Source organism: Giraffa tippelskirchi, chromosome 7 (genome assembly GCF_054371585.1).
Source record: "Giraffa tippelskirchi isolate mGirTip1 chromosome 7, T2T-mGirTip1v1.2.pri, whole genome shotgun sequence".
NCBI lineage: Eukaryota > Metazoa > Chordata > Mammalia > Artiodactyla > Giraffidae > Giraffa > Giraffa tippelskirchi.
Window position 1 is genome coordinate 95,518,147 of NC_137281.1, and position 25,604 is coordinate 95,543,750.

Below are 25,604 nucleotides of genomic sequence, written 5' to 3' on the forward strand. Positions count from 1 at the left end.
GCCACCAGGGAAGCCCAGGAAATAAGACTTACTGTCAGGACATAAACTTTTTGTTATGTTTTGAATCAACAGTTTTGTAAGCCATGAATGCAAAAAATCAAAATTAAGTTGTCTTTTTTTTTTTTTAATTTCTTTTTTTTTTTGGCAACAATTTAGCAATGGCATATGCTTCTAACTCAAATGACTTCATTTCAAATTGACATTAAGAAATGTTTTTAAGCATAGTCATTTGATAATAATTTGCTTCAAAATAAGCAGCTAGCTTATTTTTAATGGGACCCACATCCCTTAACATGTGACTCAACAGTGTGGTAAATAAAAAAACAACATGCTCTTGAAAATAGTCCCCAGATATGTTCTACTCTGCAGCTTCATTGGTTGCATTTGTTATTTACAGCCCCAAGTTAGGGCTATAGGTGTAAACCCCACCATTTTCTTCTTCACTGCAACAAGGGCAAACACTGAGACAGAGGAACTGGGCTTCTGTCAAGAACCCACTCTTGACTTCAGTGTATTTCAGCTTTCAAGACCTGATTGTTTTCTTTTGTCTCCCAGGGATCACTAGCTACCTTCTTACCAAGAAGAATGACCCTTTGACAGCATGACTGCCACTGGAATATATACCAAATTGCATCCTTAGAGATGCCAATGGCATTGAAGAACTAATCAAGATCAGAAGGTCAGGAAGACAAATACATTAGTACATATATGGTCTACAAGTTATTTGACAATTTTCTTGGCTTGCAAAAAAAATCATTTTTAAAGTTTCTTTTGACATACTTACTGCCTTTTTGCTTACAGCCTGCACACTGCCAGTATTCTTAATGTATCTGGGATTCCACCAAATGAGAATACTGCTTTTATTCTATTTGCATTCCATTTCATAAAATGTTGAACTAGAAGCAACAGTTTCCTCCTTCCTCAAACAATCACTAGTATTCTCTTATCTACTTTTTACTATTGGCAAAATACCAATTAGATCAGCTATTTGTAAAAGAATATTCTATAAAAGAACTGAAACTAAAAGACTTGGTTGTTAACAGTGAAGGCAGATAATAAGCTAAAATAAATGGCAGGCTTACTATTTAAGCTGCTTGACAACTTGAATTAATCCAACTTTAAACTGCCTTTTGCCATTATACCAAATTGATTAATAAAACATTACTAGTTAGAGGTTTTTAAAAAAATCTACATCAACCTGTAATTAAATGCTTAATTTCTTCAAAGTAACTTGAAAATTTTTTAATAATAACAATAATAATAATAATAAATTACAGCAACCATTTATCAGCTATCGGCTATATGTCAGATACTTTATATGCATTAGTTCTAACCTTTACCACAATCCATCCGGGCTAAAGATTAATATGCCCATTTCACAGAAAAAGAAATACACTGAGATTTTAAGTGACCCAGAGGACAACACAATCTCATTTCCTCCCCTTTCCTTCAATGTTTTAGTTTACGTTGGAACAAATGACTTGTCCAGTCATACAACCATTTCAGCTGATTTATTCACTGAATGCTGCTGCTGCTAAGTCGCTTCAGTCGTGTCCAACTCTATGCGACCCCATAGACGGCAGCCCACCAGGCTCCACCATCCCTGGGATTCTCCAGGCAAGAATACTGGAGTGGGTTGCCATTTCCTTCTCCAGCGTATGAAAGGGAAAAGTGAAAGTGAAGTCGCTCAGTCGTGTCCGACTCTTAGCGACCCCACAGACTGTAGCCTACCAGGCTCCTCCGTCCATGGGATTTTCCAGGCAAGAGTACTGGAGTGGTGTGCCATTGTCTTCTCCGATTCACTGAATGAACCAGTGTAATTCAGTCATTGTCTTGGATTTGGAGAGATACAGCTTGACAGCAACAAAGAGTATGTTAGGTGTCAATGAAATAATGGAGTATGCGTTGACTCAGGTCATCTGAAAGATTCCACTCACAGGGGCCCCAACATCCAACTGGTTTTAATAATTAAATTGACCCAGATTTCCCAAATCAAGAAGCTGTGGCTACATTCTGTAAGTTTGTTGTTTACCACCAAGTCTTGTGTGGGTGTACAAAAATCAAATTGTCATCCTCGAGGTTAAAGAGGTTCCACTACCTTAGTCTAAAAGAAAAAAGCAGTATTCTTGTATGACTGTTCTAGTCCCAAGATTAGCACTGAATGTGAATGGATGATCATTCTGCAGCTTTATTTACTGTACCCTTTTTTGACAATGAATAGATACACCAAAGGACTGCACTTTGTTGAAAATTATATTCCTTGTCTCCATTCCACAAAGGCAGAAGTTTTCACACCAGTCATAGAAGACACAAGAAGTCTCATGTTACCATTCAGGAACGGCATATCTCTTTAAGTTCTTCCCAATGGCTTTTATGGCAATGAAGAAACCAAGGAGCATATTTTTCTTGCCATCTTACGTGCTGTTTTTAGTCTTTTTCTGGCAGCATGCCTGGAGTGTGAGGGTTGGTCTCCAGATAGATCTTTAAGTCTTTCTCCTTGCCAATTACCATCACTCAAATGCCCTCATTATCAGTGGGTATCTTAAGCTCTGGGTTACACCTCCTCTTTATTCCACTTCCAGAAGTAGAGCTTCTAAAACAGATGCTTCTATTAATGTTGCAACTCAGCTGACCAGGCGTCTGTGCCTAGAGATGGAGTTGGAAAGACAACAGTTTCTGAAAGAAAAGATAAATAATTTAAGGATAAAATTCATATATACAAAAGTGCGTTTCCTCTACCTAATATGACACAAAAGTTAATGCTCTACAAAGGAGCCAAAATTTCTGAAAGTAAAATGATTTGTGTATATTGATATTAGATCCTTTATTTTGCTTACATAATTTTACACCAAGCCTCATAGATAACAGTACTATCTTTCATCTCATGTTTTCCTTCATCCCATTCACTCTAACAAACATCCAAATAATTTTTCACTCCTAAAATATTTCCATTTCTTAAAGTCTTTTTAAAGACATAAGCATGTTTTTGTATAGAAAGAAAAAACTGAAAGGGAATTTAATATAAGTCATATTTATGTTAAAATATGAGCTGAACTGTTATGTTATAAATATGTTATGTTAACATAAATATATTAAAAAAAAGTCAACCCTCTGTATCTGTGGGTTCCACATCTGAAAATGCAACCCACTACAGATGGAAAATATTCAGGAAAAAATATTTCCAGAAAGTTCCAAAAAGCAGAACTTGAATTTGCTGTGCATGGCAACTATTTACATAGCATTTACATTGCATTAGGTATTATAAGTAATCTAGAGATGATTTAAAGTATATGAGAGGGTGTGGATAAGTTATCTGTAAACATTATGCTGTTTTATATAAGGGATTCAGCATCCTCAGATTTTGGTATCCATAGGGGTCCTGGAATCAATCCCTCATACTAAGAGATGACTATATATTCCTCTATATATAGGGAAAATACTTCATATAGACCAAAGGGAGAAATAAATAATTTCCATTCTGCTTGGCAGTCTTACCAAGGATTTCCAGAAGCTGGCATTTGATTCTTAAACTTGGTCCAGTGGTGGCCCAAGACACTCCTAACTTAGATAATAGAATGAGCAAAGCCATAGCAGAGGGAAATGGGAAATCAGTGGCCTGATGTGTTGCCCAGTGGAATTCAAGTTATCAGCATGTAGAGAGTTTGGCAAGGTGGAATAATTCAAGATTGTAGAAAGTCATCTTGGGATTTATTCTGTCAACAAACAGGAAATACTAGATGCTCTAAGTAATACTGTCTCCAATAAAGCTCATTTTATTTGCTCAGACTTTAATCAACCAATCAATGTTTTGTTGAGGTGGCATAGTCCATTTGACAGTTCTCCATCCAGTCTCACACTTGTGTGCCACCGGAGCTGGCTGCACCTTTGCAGCCCCGAATGAGTCACTATGTTGATCTTGAACCACCAGACTCATAAAGGTAAATCTGAAAAAGGAGATGAGCTACCTCATCTTCTTTTAGTCTGGAAAGAGAGTCAGGCTTAGGGGGGCTAAGTGACTGGCCACCAGGAAAAAATTGCAGACATAGAAAAAGAAGCTGTCTTCTGGAATGCCCTCCCATTCTCGGTTGTTCCTATAACAATTCTTATTGCTGTTCCTTTATCCTCATCCTCCTCGCTCTCATTTTATCCTTAAGAGAAGAAAAAAATGATCTCTGGTTATATGAAAATGAGCTAGCCTTTGCTGCCCTAAAGACGTACTGTAGGGTAGAGAAGCCAACTGCACTTAGTTGGGTGGAATGCGAGGCACACATGAGGAGTGCAGCACAAAAGTTTCATTTTGCATGTTAAGTGTTGGCCATGGGCTGCGTGAATTGAGACAATGTGTCATATATTTAGTGGCATGTGGCATTCCATGGCATGGAGCACTCCCACATCATTGCCAGAATTTCTGGAGCAGTTGGCTTGAACATTTCTCGTCTACTCTATTTCCAATGCCATATATGTGAGATGAGGTCCTCTACCACCTCTTAGGGGCTTCCCAGGTGGCACAAGTGGTAAGGAGTCCACCGGCCAAAGAGGGAGATACAAGAGAGGCACATTCAATCCCTGGGTCAGGAAGATTCCCTGGAGAAGAAAATGGCAACCCACTCCAGTACTTCTTGCCTGAAAAATTCCATGGACAGAGGAACCTAGTGGGCTACAGTATATGGGGTCACAAAGAGTCAGACATGTATGAGCGTGCGCGCGCACACACACACACACACACACACACACACACACACACACACACACACACACACACACACACACACACACACACACACACACACACACACACACACACACTACTTCCACCTCAAATACTGCAAGAATGTCCCAACTGGTGGTGGTGGTCAGTGGGTGGTGGGGAGAGGTTTTTGTTGTTTAGTTGCTAAGTAGTGTCCGACTCTTTGCGACCCTATGGACTATAGCCCGCCTGGCTCCTCTGTCCATGGGATTTCCCAGGCAAGAATACTGGAGGGGGTTGCCATTTCCTTTTCCAGGGGATCTTCCTGACCCAGGGAATGAACCTGCATTTTCTACTTGGCAGGTGGATTCTTGACCACTGAGCCACCAGGGAAGTCCAGGGGAAGGGAGAGAGGAGGAGGAGGAGATAATTAACTTTGATTGAGAGTATGGCAGGATTTTTTTACATTTATTTTTATACTTTATTTTTAACTAATTTCAAACATGGAAAATTCACATGAAATATACAAATCTCCTGTACACCCTTACCCTAGATTCACAAGTTCGAGTTTCGCAACAGTTGACTTACCACTTTCTCCCACTCTTCCTCTCCATAATTTTTCCTAAACAATTAAGAGCTGGTTGTATATATTATGCTACTTTACCTATTTACATTTCAGTGCATATTTTTAACATAACTATAGTAGTTATAAAATTTAGAAAATTTAATATTGATAGAATCCTTTTATCTAATCCAGAGACCACATTCCAATTTCTCTTTTTGTCCCAATAATGTCTTTTACAGTATTTTTTTTTCCAGTACAGAATCTAGTCCAGGACAATGAATAACAATTGTCCTCTCTCTTCAGTCTCCTTTAATATGGAATATTTCCTTGGCCTTTCTTTTGAATAATGCAGGCCAGTTGTTTTATACAATGTCCCTCAGTATGGGCTTGTGTGCTGTGTCAGATGACTACATTTACGTCGTGCATTTGTGGCTGAAACACTAAGAAGTGAGGTTGTGGGAATTTCTTGGCAGTCCAGTGGCTAGGACTCTGCACGTTCACTGCCAAGGGCTTGTGCTCCATCCCTGGTCAGGGAATTCAGATCCCACCAGCTGCATAGCAGCCAAAAAAATTAAATTAAAAAGAAGTGAGGTTGTGTCTTTTTCCACGTATCATGTTGACAGCAAATCATGCGTTTTGGGATGATGTTAGTTTTGATCACTTGATGAAAGTGTTGTCCATTTTCCCCACTGTACTTCTCTATAATATGAACATCTTATTCTTCATCAACTTTCCTCTTCTAATTTTAGAATTCACTGATGGTTCTTGCCTTTTATTTTTTTCTATGATTATTGCAAAGTAGCATTTTTAAATTTTTCATCATCCCTTCTACATTTATTAATGGACACATTACCATAAGAAAGAACTTCCTCTCCTTATTTATTTATTTATTATTGTAGACTCACAGATTCTTCATTTATTAATTATTTATTAATTGATAATTTAATAACTAATGATAAATTAATTACATCCTTTTTTATTTTTGATGCCCAAATTATCACAGATTTGGCCAGTGGGAAACTGTTTCAGGCTGGCTCCTATCTCTCTTTTGACAGGTCCCCATCATTTTTTTGTTAGCACTTCCTCACTTTTACTCATAATGTTCCGATCTCATTTTGTGCCTTTCCTGCTCCAGCCATGGCATCTGTAAGGCATCATGATAAATAAATAATTTCCTAACAAACCCACAAGATAGGTACTATTAGTGTTCCCATTATACATATGAAGAAACTAAGACACAGAGAAGTTAAATAAATACTCCAGGAACATAGAGCTATTAAATAGTGAAGCCACAAATGCTGCTTCTGGTCATGTTTCTCTCCCCAGTCTTCCCACCCACCCACCCCAAATCTCCCCTCCACAAAGTTAGCAGGATGATAAACCTCGAAAGGAAACACTGAATCTCTTCACCCCACAGCAGTGCCTTGGCACCTGGCATTTACACACTAAATATTAGTAGAAGTGAATGGAATTAAAATGACAAAAAAATAAGTGAATAAACACTACCACCATTTTTTCCTTTGCTCCCCCAGCCTTTTTTTAGTGATCTAGCCAAGGGAGCATAAAAGGGATTTCCAGCACAAAGTGAGACCAGACGGGGCTGTCAGCTTGGAGGGCAGACGTGAAGGTACCTCAGACCATATCCACCACCCTCGGTGGTCAATCTGGATCTATTTATCCCCCAGGAAATTCCACTTCCTCATCCGAAACTCCATCACAATAGTCTCTCACACCACTCTCCTACATGCCCCTAGATAGCAGAAACTCTCTGTTCCTTTATTCCAAGAAAACCTCCAACCCTGTATCGGATTTTACTCCCAGTCTGTCACAACCGTGTGTCTTCCTTCCCTTCTTTATCCAATTTAGACCCAGTGGGCTCAATAATTCAAATACCCCCCAACCTCTATTCTCAACTTCCTAACTGCTCTTTCCCTGCAAACTCTTTGGATTTGGAAGAATCCACACATCTCACTCCTTCAGTGAAATTGCTGAGCACTTCTGGAGAAAATTACACAATGATATGGATGGTTGGCACCACAAATCTCCCTTGGCAAGGTTCAGCAGTCTTTTGACCTGATCCTGATCAGCTTCGTCTCCCACTCTCCTCAAACAGTGATCCTAAGCTTGTACCTCTCTTTGTATTGTTTTGCCACCTCCCCTTTTCTCTGAGTGCTTCCTACATCTGGGGAAAAAATCCAGACTATCAAGCAGAACCCATATCACCTTCTGGGCCCCACATCTCTATTTAATCCATCTGTACACCAACCTTCCCTTTCTTTCCTCTTGTCTCAATGAGGAGGTTATAACACATACCTTATGTCCTGGATCCCAGCTTGTACTATGATCTTCCTCTATTAAAATGTATCTTCTTTTTCCTATACCTTTATTTGTTAGTTCATCTGTATATCTTCTCTTTTACTGCTTTCTTTTTAACCATTTAAAGAAGCTCAGTTCTCTCTTATCTTTAAAAGTAAAACATCCCATGATCCTTCCTCTTCCCTTTATCAATTGTCGTATTGTTTTATTTTTCCCATGAATACGATTCTTGAAATTAGCTTACAATGACACTGCCTCCTTCCTCACCTCCTTTCACTCATCAAACTGACTTCAATTTGCCATCTACCCATACCGCGCCACCTTAACTATCTTCTCCAAGGTCACCAGTGACCTCTTAGTTGCTAAATCCAGTGGACAATTTCCAGGCTTTATCTTATTTAGCTGCTCCCTCACTTTCATGTTTTTCCTTCAAAAAACATTCATTAGACATTGAGGATACCGTAGTGAACCAAACATACCTGACCTTGTCCTTATGGAATGGCAGTTCAGCAGGAGAAACAGACATTAAACAAATAATTACATGATTAATTATTAGTTAAGTGTAAATGTGATAATGCTATGAAGAATATTTTAATGGTATTATAAGAATAGAGAATCTAGCCTAATCTAGAGGGGGAATAACCAAGAAAAACTTTCCCATGGAAATGGCATGTAGTTAGCCTTTTTAGAGATGGGAGATGGCAGAGGAGAGAAGAGAAGAACCTTCTAGACAGGGGGTATGGAAAGTGCAAGAGCCCTAAGGGTAGGCAGGAGATTAGACTATTACAGCAACATAGAGATGGATCAAAGAGAATGAGGAGATTCCAGATGAGGCTGGAATGAGGGACAGGAATAAAATCAATCTTAAGAATTTATCCTAAGAATGGTATATTTCCACTGAAGGCTTTAAAATAGGAATATGATGGAACCAGACTTGACTCCAAAACCCCCAACTATCAAGTCTAAATAATAGTAGCTTGGTGGTGGTAGTGGAGATAGAGGGAAACAAAAAAGTTAAAGATGCTTTTAGGGGATAAAATTATTAGTCCCTGGGAATTGATTGGATTGAGGAAAGTATTAGTCACTCAGTCATGTCTGACTCTTTGCAACCCCATGTACTGTAGCCCACTAGGTTCCTCTGTCCATAGGATTTTTCCAGGCAAGAATACTGGAGTGGGTAGCCATTCCCTTCTCCAGGGGATCTTCCCTACCCAGGGACCAAATCAGGGTATCCTGCACTGCAGGTGGATTCTTTACCATCTGAGCCAACAGGGAAGCCCATACTAATATTGTTTAGATACATGATTAATAGAAGTAAAAGGGTCTAAATTTCAAGGATTGTTCATATATGGTCCTATCGAAGCTAGCAGGGAGGGTGGGGCATTGACTAGTCCAATAATAATAATAACAGAGGCCACTGATATTTATTGAATCTTCACCATGAATCAGGGCTTCCCAGGTAGCTCAGTGGAAAAGAATCCACCAGCCAATGCAGAAGCCACAAGAGATACTAGTTCGATCCCTAAGGTTGGAAAGATCTCCTGGAGGAAGAAATGGCAACCCACTCCAGTATTCTTGCCTGGATAATCCCATTGACAAAGGAGTCTGGCGGGCTACAGTCCAAGGGGTTGTAAAGGGTCAGACTGTGCATGCACACACACGCACCATAAATCAAATACTAGAGAAATTCCTGCACGCATCAACTCATTTGACCATCTCGTCATAGCCCTATGAAAAGTTTAGAAGTGTTAGTTATTGCTTAAGGTCACATAGTTAATTAGTGGTTGAGCCAGCATCTAGACCCAGACAGTGTTGCTGTAAAGGTTTGTCTTAGACCACCGGGCTCTCCTGTCTTTATTAGTTAAACCTGCCTAGCCCCTGCACTTAGCAGCTCTGACTGCCAGCTTCTTCTCTTTGCTGACCTCTTTTTAAAAAGTTAAAAGAGGAAGGGTTATTCCTCAACGTTATCCTTAATTGATAGAAAACAAATGAAATGAACTTTTTCCAAACACTTCTTTGAGTGTGAAAGAAAAATAAGTGGAAAGAAGATAAAATTTGTTCATTCAAAAGCCAAACTTCATTACATTTTCTTTTTTATAGAAAAAAGAATATATAACTATGCCACGTCTACTATAAGTCCACATTTCTATTTTTTTGTGTCAGTGCTATCTTGAATTATAATGTCTAGATGGCAGTGATCAAGTTAAGGTTTGTGCAGTGTCTGGACAATGGTATATATATTGCATATATAGTGTTTATATTGCATAAACACTATCTGTAATTATAATAAGGGTAAGTTCTAGAAGAGGTAAACAAGGGTATAAAATTCATCTTCTGTATGATTATTATTCCATTTATATGAGAAGTCCACTAAATTCACTGAACCATATCAGGCCACATCTGTTTGAAAACCTACCAGTTTTTATGAACATTAAATAAAAATGGTTAGATTTAATGACCATTTATCATATTCATGCAAAAATAATGAAATGGAAATGTAGCAAAAAGGAGGCCATACTGATAAAGAAAGGAGTTGTAAATGCTAACAAGTTCCATATTTTATTTTTTTATATTTTCAAAATTAAATATCTGCTATTTATGCTTGAGAACTTTCTTTAATTGGAGGGCATTTTCATTTTAGTGTTGTTTCCTTTCATGCTTAAGTATTAAGCAGCATGGACTTAGAAAATATGCTGAACATATTTAGACATAAACTTTACTCACAAGAGTTAGGTTTTTGAACCTTAAGACAAACTGCTTGGATGAACAATTTTATCACAAGGAGAAACAATGAACCTTACACAGAATGAAGGAAAAGCTGGGGGTGAGGGGAAGGGAGAGATGGATAAGTGAAAAAAAGTTTTCCTTGCTGTATTTTATAGGTGAAGTAGATTCGCTTGGATTAGACCTTCCAAGTTACTATGACAGAGGGTAAAGAGAGGTGGAGAGGAAACTTGGAGTGGCATTTTTGACAGCAAGCTACAGAAATAACAATTTGACAGAAGAGGCCATCGTAAATATAAGATCATCTCAGGCATGAATAGGATTCCCCTTAATGTAGAAAAGATGAAGCACGTGTAGGATTCAATTTGGGGTGAATGGAACAGCCAGGCAGGAAGGTTACCTAGCATCAGGCTGCTAGTGCTGAACTGGCATCACTGATTCACTGGACATGAGTTTGAGCAAGCTCCGGGAGTTGGTGATGAGGAGGGCAGCCTGACGTGCTGCCGTGGTCCACGGGGTCGTGAAGAGTCGGACCTGCCTGAACTGCCCTGTACTGCTGAAGTCAAGGAACTCTCATTCAGTTTAAATATCCCTAGGGAACATTTTTGGAGATTTTGGAACACTTCTCTCAGTTATTCCTATTTATATCTGTTTCTAGCTTGATTGAGTGTGTAACCAATAAGGTTAGAATTTCTATTAATACAAAGTTTGTTTTTGTGCCAATCCTGAGATCTATTTATCCTTCAGGTAGAGGAGAGACCTCATTCTTGCCTAATCAATACGGACATCACAGACCAACAACAAATCTTCATACTGGCAAACAGAGCAGTCGATATCTTATTATTATTTAACAAGAATTCCATTGTCAGTTTGCTGGGAAGAAAAATATTAGTAGAAAAGTCTGTGTGTAGTATTATAAATACTGCTCTAATATAAAGGGCAGAAAATGGGAAGAACCCTCTCATATGAAAAATCAACCTCAAGACCTTTGGGATCATGTCCAGAAACTAGAGCTAGCTAGTTATACAAGTGGGATGGCTCAGTTGCCATCTTTAGACCTCCAGTTCTTTGTTACAAAGATAAGAGGGGTTGGTCAGATTGTGCCCAAAGCCTACCTTTCACCTCTGAAATCCATGACAAGTAAATATTCTATTTTGAATTTTCATTAGGTTAAGGATTTAACAATCAGCTGAAACAGGACATGTTCCAGAAAAATAAGAAATGACATGTTGAAGAGCATTTAAATTGAACAAAACAGATTTGTATGTGTGCCGCTATTGATATACGAATGTTGAATGTGTTTTACTGTAGCTACTGAGTGTGATTGATAGGAGATGCATCCATTTCAAGGTTTGTGAATTTAAGTAAATTGTTGTCAGTGGTATCGCTTCCTTAAAAAAAATTATATCCTTACAGAGAAGAGACAAATTGAGACAGGATATACATAAAGCATCAATTTAGCACAAATATCCGCTTCCAATTGTGAAAAAAATGTGTTTATGTATGTAAATGTATATACACACACACACACACACACACACACACACACACACACACACACACAAACACATATATATATGTAGTTGGGAGTTTTTCAGAAAATTTGAAGAGCATTTTTTAAATTGCTTATGCTTTTTAGAATGCTTAGCATTTCTGTTTTGAAAACAACTTGTCTTCCTTTTCAAAATATATGTGCTAAGCTGGCTCTGATGTCAGAGTGAACTACTTCCACAGGATTGGGTCGGCCCCTACTCAACAATTCTGTTACTGAAAAGAAGTCAGTGGTGAAACGAGAGTTGAGCTCACCGAGTCTCAAGTCCTCAGCTCCTCCTCCAATGAAACCTTCTAATGTAGAATCAAGAGGAGGAAAAGAGGAGGGCATAGTTTGTTTTCTATTGAATTATTAAGTCCTTGTCATAACCCTTTCCCTTTTTACCTTGACCCTTTCTTCCTCACCTTGCATTTAAATTGCTTCAATTTGGGACTAAAACATGAGAAAGTCTGGTGCAGTAAAGGGAAAAAAAGCAAAGAGGTAGAATACTTTTCTTTTCATCTCTTTTCCACTGCTGTTTTCTTTTTCCCTCTCATTTTTTTTTTCTGTATCTGACTTAGACTGTATTTATTTAAATCCTCTTTATATCTAGGATATTTTAGGTTTTCAGGATTTTTACACTGAACAAAGAAGCTTGAAATTTTTAAAATGTGTGTCACAGTATTTTATAGATATATTTGATTTAAAGCATAAATGAATATCAAGTGGGAAAACCACATAGATTTTCCCCACGAAACGAATAGGTATCTGTTTTCATCTTTAAAAATATCTTTAAATTTTATAATAGAGGCCACTGGAAGTACGTTCATATTTAGCAAGATTAGCCAAAAAAGAAAAAAAAAAGGGAGGGGTTTGATGGGGGCCCACCCCGGGTCTAATTTAGAAGCTTCCATTTATGTCATGTCAGATTTGGGGAGACTGAACCCTCACTGAATGCATTGGTTTGACTGTCTCCCAAGCTTGATACCCAGGGTTCATGACTGCAGTTCCTGGAACAGTCATAAATATTCATACCTCTACTAATAATTTGCAAGCCAAATTCAGTTGGCTTTTTTCACCCCATCAATCTTATAATTAATAAGGGTGGTGCTCTTATTTCACTTTCCTCCCAAAGAAAAGATAAATGAAATAAAGAGTCATCCTGTAAATTTAAATAGGAGTGCCTCTCACTGATTAAAAACTGATGTTATCATATAATAGTGGAAGAAGAGGCTTTAGCTATTTCACTGGTGGCTGGAGGGAGTGATGGTGGGGAGAGGGCAGCAGATTAGAGACAGGGAAGCATTTCCAGATGTGGCGGCCTGAGCCTTGATCTGAAGAGCTGCGTTATCTGTTAAATAAATGCATAGGAGAACTTTGTGATAGTATGTTAAAAGTGAGTTGTAGGGTATATATTTACAAATTGCACTCTTATCTGTTGTTTAGATGGATGGACATTAAATATAGCGTGCTAATATCCAGGGATTTAGATTCTAAACACTCTATGGGTTCTGTCTGCAGTTTACAAATTTAGAAACATTTTTAAAAGTTGTTCAAATTTAGCGGTCATTGTGTCTTTAAAGTGACTGCCTTTGAATTAAACTGATGGCTATGTTTCTAGATGGAAAGACTGGGTCTCCGCAGAAACATTAAAAGAGGCATACATCACAAAATGACTTTACAAATAAATCATAGTACACAAGACGTGGTGTAAAATGTCTGCTCCCATTGGATTTTCGAAGGTCATTTATAGCAAAGCAGGAAAATCAAATTGAACATAATTTAGAAATAAAATTTTGATAATTGAGCTAAGTAACTTGAACTTGTCAATCACCTGTGACCTTATTCTATTTACACTTTCACTTCAACATTCAAAAGTCCTAAGGCCGCTGGATAAGCGTCTAGTATTAACAACTGCCCTTGCTCTGTGGCGGGGAGGGGGGGCGGGGGATGGGGGCGTGGGGGCTGGCAACATTACCCCTCTGTTCAGATTATTCAATCTGTTTTAAAATTAAGACACCTGGGTCTATGAGTAAATGAGAAAAGTTAAACTCTGTAGTCAGCTATTTGCCTCTAACTTTCCTTAAGGGGAAATTACTTTAAAAATGTAATACTGTGTTATATTTGTGAACCGGTTAGATCGTTTTAGGAGCTCTTGTTGCCTGAGTTTCCTTACTGAGACCTCCCCCCACTTTTATTTATGTGAAGGTGAGGTAAGGGGACATTAGGCACTCTTCATGTTCTTTATCCTTAAAGCTTGTATTTAAGTGTCTTGTCCCACAAAAGCACATCATGTTCAGGACAGTCCCTTAAAAATGTCTAAACACAGTGTACATTGTAAGGTTTACACCTTAATTCTGTGTGAATATAATCACATGTTTAATCTATTGCTTTTTTGCTTTTTTCTACTGACATTTGAAAGAGGGGAGTAAAGGGGAGAGAAGCTTTAACCAGGCCTCCTTATGCTTCCCTGGCCCTAATCTGTCAGTTGCTTCAGGGGAGACACTGGGCTGTGAGAGCCCACAGACTCCTGACCAGCAGCCCAGGCTGGGAGTCAAAGACGTGTTTGTAAAGAGTTCTCAGTGGGTTTGGGGATTGTGAGTCTTACTCAGGCCAGATTTCTTCCTGGGGAGTCTGGGGGTAATTGGCTCGCTGCCGAGCCCTTCTCAGCCTTCTTCGGCTGAGGGGAATCTTGGAAAACTCACGGTTGTATAATAGAGTCTCTCTCTTCTCTTTTCCCAGAATCTGTTCCAAAGCAGACTTAGATCCACTGAAGCTTGCGGGGACTTCCTGGGTCTTTGCTGTTGCTCTCCTAGGTCATCAAAACAACACAACATGGCAGTTTCCTACAGGGGAGCCTTCGAAGGATGACAGATCCAGGGATGACAAAGTGATTTCATCCACGAGGGGGGGTGCCTCTGACAGTCACTCTTTTTTCTGGTTCCAAATCTACTCCTGGAACTAGAGGCAGGCCTTCCACCCTAGTATCACTGGAAGTCACCCCACGGCCTTGAGGCCCCCATCCCAGCAGAGACTGATGGAGCGGGCCGGTGCTGGAGCAGCTGGGCTTGAGCACTGCCTAGCGATCTTCCCTTTCTTTAATGGACGCTGCAGGCTGAGCAGTTAAGTAGTTGAGGCACCTGCCCTTCTGGCTGCAGACTTTCTCGCTCACCAACGCGGGACCCCTGGGAGTCAGTGCTCTGCAGCTAGGAGGTGCCTGCTCTGTTCTGCTTCTCCAAGTCCAGGGAGTGGTTGGGACCTGAGGAACTCTTCCTAATTCTCTTCTCAGCAGTCAGGGAAGAGCCTGGGGGAAGAGAAGAGTGAAAAGCAACAACCGCCCCCCCCCCAACTCCCAGATTGTAGGTGGTGTCCTCCTCGAGACCTTGAGCAATGGGAACCTCACTCTCTAGGACACCCCAAGTTCCTGTGGGGCATCAGCTGTGCTCTTCCTCACCAGAGGCACCTCAGGGCATCTTGCAAATAGGTTTGATGTTTTTCCTTTCCCATTTTTGAAGAGTGGCTGCAGAGGCAAGAGAATAGGGTAGGGAGCTGCTGCTGCTGCTAAGTCTGACTCTGTGCGACTCCCATAGACGGCAGCACACCAGGCTCCTCCATCCCTGGGATTCTCCAGGCAAGAGTACTGGAGTGGGTTGCCAGTTCCTTCTCCAAGGGTAGGGAGAGGAGATAATAATTACCGAGCTTTGTGGCTGTTTCTGTGATGTGTGCCTAGGTCGTGTGTGTGTGTGTGTGTGTGTGTGTGTGTGTGTGTGTGTGTGTGTAACAGAAAGGAGGAGGGAGGAGAGGGAACAAGGAAAAAGGAGAGAAAGAGGGAGAGGGAGAGGAAGATGGGAAGAGAAAGAGAGATGTCTAAAGAACCGTAGACCATGATCAGTGGAACCGAGAGACACACCAGACCCAGTTAGCTACCCTGGCTTCACCTCACAGGTCTGGAATAGACACGGAGAGCTCGGGGTTCATTTATCCCTTTTTGTTTGTCAGTCTCAAGAAATTTCTTTGTTCCCCAGAACCTGAAGAGAGAGGCTGGCAGGAAAGTGGGACTGGAGTGGCTGTGTACAGAGGTTCAGCCAGGAGGGCTGGGCTCCATGATGCCTGGTCCCTGCCTGGCTGCACACCCTCACCGCCGGCCTGAGGGCCTGCCTTGCCTTCAAACCCTTCATCTAGGTGAGTGCCTGAGGCTTTCCTTCCATCAATTCAGCTCATTTTCTGTAAAAACTGAAATTACGAGCTATGTTGACGTATTTTTTGAAGTCACGTTTGCCTGAGATTGTATTTACCAGGCAAAGTGAAGAGCTAAGAGTTTGGGTAATTTCAAATTAAAACTACCACAACTGACAATTTGTGTGAGAGTGAAGATGGGGCTACTTTCAGACAGCGACCTGGATTGGCTCTGTATTCGGATAGAAATAATCCCACCTGTATATTACTATGTGCGTGAACATGGCATCGTCAATATCTTAAACTTCCCAATTCTGTTGGATTTCAAAAAGTGAATGGTTGACACAGACCAAGAGCCTACTTCTGTGTGAGTGTGTTTTGGAAAAATAGTTTTGTCCTAATAGAGCTGCCTGAAATACTAAGACACAGGAAACAGAGGAGGAGAAAAGGAAATTCACATTAACTCTGGGAGAGAGGAGGAGGCAGGGGAAGAGAAAGCTACAAGAGAAAAGAAGGAGAGATGGAGACAGGAGGAGGGAGGGGAAGATAGAGGAGGAGGAAGACTGTGGTTGGGGGGGATGGGAGGGAGGCTAGAGACAGAGACGGAGAGATTTTCACACGTGCAGACCAAGGGCTTTGAAGCCCTCGACCCCGACCCCCAAACCCAAGTGCATCTCACAAAACAGGTTTGGCTCGTATTTCAGGCCGTCTCCTTGCCCCGCGCCCGCGCTCCCCGGGGCCCTAATTCACTCCTGCCCTCTCCACACAATGACATTCGAACCCGGGAAAATAATTGCATTAGAGCAGATTACTTATAACCGATAGTTATCCGTCTTTTTCTGTTCGACAGAAGTCTATTAAACTCAGCACAGCCATTACCAGCTGAGCTCTAGAGCGCGCCTTCATTAAGAAAATTAAAATCATACTTCTGAATCTAAGCAAAGCCTGCGCAAGGTCTCCGAAGCCTGCGTCAAACCCCCGACGTTTTCATAAACCCGATTTTCCCGCGAATCCATCTCTGCTTTTTTGGAAACCGTAGGTCAGGGTGGAAAGATTGAGAGTGATGACAATTACTCCAAGATAGGGGTGTCTGAGCTCCGGAGGTACCATCTTTCTTCGCAGCCCCTCCCCCTGCTCCCCTGACGCCTCTCCTCCTCGGATCTTTCCTCAGGCGCTTTCCAGTAAAGGCACCACACCTCTGCAGGTGTGACCCGGGATTGGAGAGCTGGTGGGGTGGGGGAGGTGGGAGACATGGGGAGGTGTGGGGTTGTGGCCCCCGAAGCTGCGTGGGTGAACATCCCCAGCTGACATCTGCGGCCAGAGGCCCGCTCTACAGTGCACACCTCTCTCCTTCACACACACACACACACACACACACACACACACACACACCATAGCGTGCAGAGGGGACACACTGTTCCCCTCCATTGCATTTCACACTTGCACACACACACACACACACCATAGCGTGCAGAGGGGACACACTATTCCCCTCCATTGCATTTCACACTTGCTCCAGGACCAACGTGGCCTACGATCCTTTTGTCCACCCGGGCACCTGGAACCTGGCCTGGGACTGGGCAGGGAGCTGCGTGTGCCTGGGACAGGGGACCTCTTCCCTTTGGCGGGGTGTTCGGCTCCTGGGGTCCTGGTGGGGTTTCCTCCTTGGTTTAGTGGGAGCCTCAGTTCACAGTACCCCTTGATGATTGGGGGCACAATTGGCGCAGTTCCCCGCCTGTGCTGAGCCTCTGGGAGGGGAGGAGGGAACAGGTGGGGAAAGGGGCAGGGGCCACACTCCCTCCCCTGCCTGTGGTCTCAGGGTAATAGCTCCCTGTGCTCCAGCCAGGGGGGGATCTCCAATTCCAGGACAGGAGAGGTGTGTGCTCAGTTTGGAGGGGGCGCATTTCCATTGATTTTTCGTGGCATCTGAAAATTTATAGGGTTTGAAGAATAATTTTTAGCATGGTTTATTTATTTATTGTTAGCCACCACCCTCCGTTGCAGCATTTTGCTTCGTAAAATGTTAATTACTCTGTATTTCTCTGAGAAGTCTGCCCAACTTCAGGGCTCTAAAGGAAAACACAACGGCTTTGGCATTTTTTCCGGGTATCCCTTCCTAGGGCTCTAAGAACAGAGATGCACTGCTTCCTTTTTTGTCAGAATGCCCCCTAATAGAGTTCTCACCCCTCTTTATGTCTAATGAGGGCTTTGAGGTTTATTAAGGGAAAATAGCACACACCCCCTCAGCACTCAAATACGGGATTAGGTGGAGCTTACTTGAAAGTGTATAATATTGTTGTCCCTTGGCAAGTGTCTAATTCTCTTTCCCATAACTTCTATTTGACAAAAAATCCTACAAAATTCAAGTGATGAAAGTCAGCGAATGGATGTGGACAAGTGAACATCCTTTTACATCTCCACAGCTTTAAACCTCCTAGAGGATATTTAAAAAAAAAAAAAAATCAGGGAAAAAGAAAATAAAACAAGTGCACCTTCACTGTTAGTGTTTTCTTCTCATCAAATGTAGACACATCATTAGATTTCTTTTTCCTTTGTAGCAAAAGATGAGGAAATCAGAAATAAACAGCAGCCTTTTAACAGCAGCAAATCCAAGACTTTTGAGATGGTTTTCTTGGAGTCTGTTTTCCCTTCTTTGCCCTTCAAGCAAAACAGAAAACAAAGATAAAAAGGAAGAAACATCATTCCTAGTGGAGAGTTTATTTTGTTGCCACAATAAAAGGGTGGAGACAGTTAATAGCTATTTGAGATGATAATGCTTAGTGATCTCATTCATTTAATCATAATCTTCAAGTGGTTTAAGATTAATGGCAAGAGGTGTTTTTGGTCTCTTCCTAAGGACCTTTGTATTAATTTACTTAGAACACTGACCAGACTGTCAATGTCTCCAAATTTCATTAAGTCGAACTGAGACAAATACAATGAGATTTTCATGTTTTCTTTTTCTGTGAGAATATCTCCTGGAATTATTTTTATTTGGATTCAGCTGCAAGGTGGCGGGGGGGCGGCACTTGCTTCCTTTTCTCTATTATAACTAGGTGGAAATAGATATATAAAATATGTGTGCTACATATGCACACATCCACATATATATTTAAATGAACTATATGTACATATCCACACATATTTTTAAACTAATATCGTTTACAGATAACTTTCCTTTCACTTCTGAGCTTAATGAAGACTTTTCCAAAAGTCAACTTCACTGACAGGAGACAGGTTCTGCTTCAGCCAGACCAGGATTCATGTTTAAAGTAGGTTTGAACGCACTGAATGTCTTCAAAACAGACAAAAAATAATGAGAACACGTTGGAGTATAAATATTTAACTTTACCTCAGTTGTCATAATAGCCCCAGCAATTCTTCAAACACAACCGGAGGACTGGCATCAGCCCGGGCTGCCTCCGCCTTGCCCTAGGAGCACTGGTCCCCCCAAGTCCCCGGCCGCCCTTCCCGGAGCATCCCCAAAGAGAAGGATTGGAGAAGGCGTGACGCGGGGCGGGGGAGCCTAGGGAGAAGAGAGATAAGAGAACGGATTTTCAAACTCTAAGGTCCTGATCCTCTGGCAAGAAATGAACATCAAGAGACCCACCTTTCCCTTGCCGTCCCTCTCTGCCCGCTGTTTCTTCCCCTCATTTCTCAGAGCTGTTTTCACAAAATCCCGCAACCAGGTACCTTCAAAAAGCATCCCCCCTCAAACTCCCTACAAACTAAAGTCGTTCCTCACTACAGATTTATGCTCTTTCCGTGGGATCTGGCTGTGGTCAGAAGACTTTCCGCGTCAGAGCTGCTCGGCCAGCACGTTTCCCGGGGAAGAGAGGCTGGTGGCGGGTCTACCGACCCGAGGTTGTCCCGGCTCTCGCTACCTGCGCGCCCTCGCCGTACCGTGGTTAGAATTCGGGAAGACGCCCTAGGATGCCAAGAAAGCGCCTCTGTGCACCGAAAAGGTTGAAAAGTAACCCCAGCACTCTCATCTAGTACCAGCCCCACACCTGGCACTGGCGTGAAGCACCCGGGGAAGATCAAGTGTCAAAGACAGTGGCGGTTTATTTGGGTGCATTTCAGTTCTCCTTTCCGTTTCCAGCAAAATTGGGAACACAGCGGAGAAAGAAGAGGGACCTTCGGAGAAAAGACTTGTGTGTGTGTGTGTGTTTGTGTGTGTGTAGATAGGTAGGTAGATACAATGACAACTTTCAAGCATATTCTCTATTTAAAAGCAAAAACAAAACCTAGACAGGGGCCGAGATTTCTTGGCGGTACAGGGAAGGGTCATTCAAGACAAGCAACTGTCTGAATTCCGAAAGCGATTTCTTGGGACTTTACTGAAATAGTGAGGGTTCCCAGGAGTTTAATTTTGCAAGGCTGTAAAATGTTGTTTTGTATTGGCCTCTTTTCCCATCAGATATCCATTAAAAAAAAAAAAAAAAACTTCTACAGCATATATTAAACATATTTCCTTGGACTCGGAATCTACAGCTCGGCAGGAGCAAGTCACAGCAAAACCCCGGAAAATAAAGAAATTTAGAAGAAGAATACGTGTCCCTTTCTTAGTCATTTGATAGTTTATTCCCTGGAGGCCAAGTGAAGGTGGGGGTTCGTATTTTATTATTTTTCGTATGTTATTATTATTTTTCTCATATATTCATTTAAATGTTCAGCTTTGACAAACTATTCTCCTACCGCGGGGTTCTTTTGCAGAACAGAGGTGGGGGTGGTGAAACGAGTCAGTCGAGCGGGGCGGGGGTGGGGAGCGCAGAAAAAATACGACTTGCTTCGCAGGGGGCTGACGCGCAGCCGTCTACTCCGTTAGCCAGCAGGGGGCGCTCTTATTTTATCTCTGGACCAGACAGCCGAGCCGCTTGGCGCTGCAAGACCGGCTTTGCAGTTTTACGCAGCTGCAAAAGGAAGGGGGGCGAGGGGAGTGTAGCTTCTAAACCCTCAGCAGCTCTTCCACTTGGGTTATTTACCCGCTGTTAGGCAACATACCTACGTCTCGCTTTACCTCCCCACTCCGCTTATAGTGCACTCCCCCTCCCCATCAACCCCTTTTCATCTGCATCTTTGAAGCACAGGTATAATCTCTCTCCCTAGCCTTGAAATATACATTAATGCAACTTATTAAATGCGCCGACGAATAGTCAACATTTTTTTCGCCTGTTAGTTCCGCTGATCCAAGCAGGATTTATTTGCAGATCTCACATCCCGGAGCCATAATGCGTGATTTTTTCCCCTTAAATAAAATTGGTCAAATGTTGACAACCTTTAAGGCAATCTAACGCTCAAGATTAGTGATGGGAAACTAATGAGAAAATATCAGATCGCCCGGCCTGAGGGCTGCCAATTAAATCTTCGCTGATTGAAAAATAAAAGCGGACTTGGGGTGTGAGCCCAGCTCAGCTTCAACTATTAATTTAACATGTTGCCGGGGTCCGTGCCTTCTCTCCTCTAAACAGCTTCCCGTAATAGCCCTTCCTCCTCTCTCATCCCTCAACCTAAAAGTCAAATGTTATTTCTCTGAATATTTCGAGAGGTTCATAGCAGGATGATCGTTTCTTACACCGTAAATATTAGGCCTTTAAGCAATATGATTTAACTAATTAGAAAATTTACATCATTAAGTCTCAGGGAGAGAAAAAAGAGAAACAAATCTGCCAGTCATTTTAAAGGAGACAGGCACTACTGAAGTGTGAAGAAATCGGCTCTAATTCAAAAAGGCAATCGGGCAGAAAAAGCCCTCAACATTACCCTGCTGGTTATTAATCAGAAAGGGTTCTCTCTGCTCCCCACTCCCCCTCCTCTCTTAGCACCGAGTTTAAGTTCGTTTTTTTTTGCCAGTGGCCCGTATCATATTTATATTGAAGTTTTGTCTGCTAAAGGATTGAAATCTGAAAATGTTTCAATATGAAGAAATCAGAATCCTCAAAGGGGAAAAAAAAATCATAGAATCACCTTTCTTCCAGACAAGTAAACCTGTTGTGATAAACAGTCCTCACCCCCTCTATTTTTTGTCCATTCTTTCGTTTTTTCTTCCCATTAAGTTCCTATTTTGAAACCTGCTTGGTGAGAACGAGATAAAGTCTTTGTGTTCTGCTCCCCTCCCCCTCCTTTCTTGCACCCCTCCTTCCGCCAAAGTGAGAAACTTAGACTGAAAGCAGAAAAGTACAAATACATTAACAAAGCCCCACTCACTTGATAAAAAGGCCATGGTCTAGGCTTACATGTCAGGAATCTAAGAGAAGGGGAATAAATCCGGTGGGTCTCCGGACAAAAGATGATGAACTAGAAATTCCCACCACCTATGTATAACATTTGATAGACTATGTGAGTAAAATGAAAAAGAAAGGCAGGTAGGTGAGAATTATTTTAAAGTGCATTGTGGTGTTATGTGTCTTTTTCTCTATCCTCCACCCCCTCCTCTATTCAAGCTTAAAACAGCAGCCTCATTATAGCGAGGTGCCCCTTCCCACCATACTCTTACTTAAGCCCTTGGTCCACCACACACAGAGTCCTTTCCCTGGTCTTCTCATTCCCAGCAAATTAACTGAAGAGGGAACTGCAAAGGAACTTTGTGAGCAGTTCCATTTGGAGATTCAGCCCTTCCTGGCATCTCAGAGGACTTGTTCTTAGACATTGGGTTAAAAAATTAATAGCAAGCCTTAGGTATTCAATTTCCCCTCATTATTATTTATTTTTAAATTACAAAGAGGTCCCAAAGGCTCATCTTTTCTTTCTTTTTTTTTTTTCTGCCTGGCTCTATTCTTCTCTCATTTGGTACCCTTCGAGCCTCATTTTCTTATCCTCCTTTCCGCCTTACAATCTAAAAGTTTCACAACCTTGCTTCCCACAAAGTGCCTGGGCCTGGAATTTTCAAGTCTCTGAGCTTCTGCATGCCTGGAGCTGCTCTCCAGCGTTAGTTCAATGCCATTCCTCACCTTACCAGATTTCAACTTTGCAGGGGAGAGCAGTAGCAGACCTGGGCTATTAACACACCACAGTTAATTCTCTGCGGGAACTTTTACTAGGTGGGACGTGTGGAAGGAGAAAACATCTGTAAACAGTGAGCTGCTCTTGAGGGTGGGGAGTGAGTTCTGACATAAGAGGCCAGAACGCATATAAAATATGGCAGAATTCGTGAAGGAACTAGTTCGGAGTGACATTTTGGTGAAATAAGGAAAAGAAACAGAGAAGAGTGGGGTACACTGGGAAGAATCTAGAATAATCCCCAAATTTAGCTTTCTTTCTGATCGTCAGGGAACAGATGGGAGTCGAACGTGCTCCTCTTTGAGAAAGATCAGAGTAAAATGGACACTTCTGTCACTTTCAGGAGGCGGGACACTGAGAGGTGAAAATATACAAGACAATGGCCTCTGGCGCTGGAGGGCTCCCCTGGCGGGCTCCCCACCCTTAGCCCCTTCCCTCTAGGAACCCTCCTTACCTTTGTTGCTTGCATTTGATCTGACACACTGGATGTTCCTGGGCTAGGTTCTTTGAGAGAAAAAAGACCATGAGAATCAACCGGTCTCCTCCTGCATCTACTCCGAAGCCAAGAAACATAACAATAAAATTTACAGCACCTTTAACAACTCGCAAGTAAAGTATTAAAATTCTATTTAATTGAGAAAATATTGATTTTTAAGTCTAGCAAAAGCGAAATCGTAATTTAGCTGCAAACTTTCAGGCGGGAATATAACGTATTATGTCGCCGTATTATGGATCCACTGTATTATACCTATGCAACATCACATCTTTAATTGCACTACTTTATGAAGTGATAAAGACAAAAGATAACCCGACTTAGGCAAACGCTTAAAAAAAAAAAAGAGGACCTAGAGTAGTTTCCTTTTCCAGTTATTTATAAAATAATTGTCTCCTTTTTTTGAAATAGAAAAAAAAATGTCCAAAGGGGAGGAAAGAAATAAAAAGAACGGAAAACCACAGACCAGTCTGAAAGCAACTCACATTAGCAAGTCCGTTGATATTCTGTACCAATGGAGGAATGAAGCCAACACATTTAGAGAAAATGCATTCACGGACAAAATCGCATCCTCCTTCAAACGAAATAAACCTGGGTCTTTTTTCTTACTTTACTCCCCCGTCCTTTTTGGGGGAGTAGGGGGCAGAATCCATTGGTGGATAGGGAAAGGAAAGAAAATCAGGCTTTCTATGTTATTTCTGTATCGGTTTTTGGTATTATAGAGGAGTAAAGAAGTTTTTGTGTGGTGGTTTTTCATTGATCAGTCACTCTGAGCTAATGTAATTATCCTCATCAATAGGAGGCTGCAGAGAGAATCATTATGTGGGTGACATTGATAAATGATCGCCCAGGAACGGCCCTCTCGCGGGCAACCCCCACAGCTGACCCTCCCACACACACAATGTAGTCATAGAAACACCTAGAGAACCTCGGGCACCGCCGCGGAAGGGGCAAGTGAGGGAAGAAAAGCCTCGGGCGGCAGGGGTGGGGGTGGGGGCGAACGGGGGCGGCCGGTCCCAGACCCAAACCAGTCCTAGCGACAAAAACAGCCCACGGCAGGGACGCAGGAGGGCGTTGCGGGAGGGAGAATCCCTCTTTCCAGCAGCAAACCTCTCACAGTTGCTCACAACAAAGTGAAAATCCGTCCTCCGGACGACCCATTCATTCCTCCACACCTTTACCGTGTGTGACCTCACTACCAACAACCTCTGATGTTTGCCGAGACACACGTTCAAATAGATTTCTCCAAAGGAGTTAAATAATTAGGTTACAAACCTGTAGGCATCTCATTCTCACGAGGGTCTCCTCCCACCTCCCCACCCCCGTTCAAAAAGCCCCAAACAACAAACAAACCAAACCCACAGACCCAACTGAACAAAGACAGCAGCTGGGCGACCCCCTCACTGCGTTCTCCCCACTTATTTACTGGGTGACCCTTCCTTTCGCTTCACCTCCTAACCCAGTGCCTCTGATTATGAGATAATGGATTTTGCGATTTTCCTGTCGGGGGAAAAAAAATCCCCACCGAACCCCACGTTTTCATCTTTGGACTGTTTTATTTAAGCCAATGGGAAAGTATTGAGAAAGTAATTGATTCATAATGATCCATAAATCGATGTCGGGGAGCGGTGGGGGGGGGGTGGAGATGGAGATGTATGAAGAGTGGGAAGGGGGATGCTGTTTATTTATTTTATTTCTAAAGCTTCAAGTAAAGTAGCTTTGACACTGTTGGGGCTGGAGGGGAGGAGCTGTTGGGCTCTGCTGGATCATCCATCATCGCTGTCACCCAGAGTCTGCCCCGAGGAGCCGTAGACGCAATCTCCCTTCTGTCTCTACACCGAAACTATTAATATTAAAACCTCCCTTCAAACACTGCGCGGACGGTCTCCATTCTCATCACAATCTGACCGGCCTCCCCCATCAGACCCGCAGTTTCCCTGCGCCGCAGCTTCCTCCAAGCCCGGCCCCGACGGAGGGAGCTCCACGACCGCGCACGACGCCCTTAGTTGATTACAGAGTCTGTTAGGTTCCTCCTCCTCACCCCGTCAGTTTGAAACACGTCTGTCTGTCTAACACACACGCGCGCGCGCGCAAAGAGAAGGCCAGGTGAGGG

General features: G+C 42.1%; 1 long non-coding RNA gene across 1 annotated transcript in view; it reads right to left on the reverse strand.

The window, feature by feature from the left end:
- The window catches only part of LOC145512765 (uncharacterized), a 39,618-nt gene extending 15,224 nt beyond the window's left edge, over window positions 1-24,394 (reverse strand). Inside the window, exons 1-6 of the long non-coding RNA XR_014058781.1 lie at window positions 23,977-24,394; window positions 23,453-23,549; window positions 19,745-19,927; window positions 19,173-19,294; window positions 18,492-18,657; window positions 2,509-2,676 (exon numbers count right to left, since the gene is read on the reverse strand). This is a non-coding gene — a long non-coding RNA (uncharacterized LOC145512765). The remainder of the gene's footprint in view (window positions 1-2,508; window positions 2,677-18,491; window positions 18,658-19,172; window positions 19,295-19,744; window positions 19,928-23,452; window positions 23,550-23,976) is intronic.
- Between the last annotated feature and the right edge of the window lie 1,210 nt (window positions 24,395-25,604).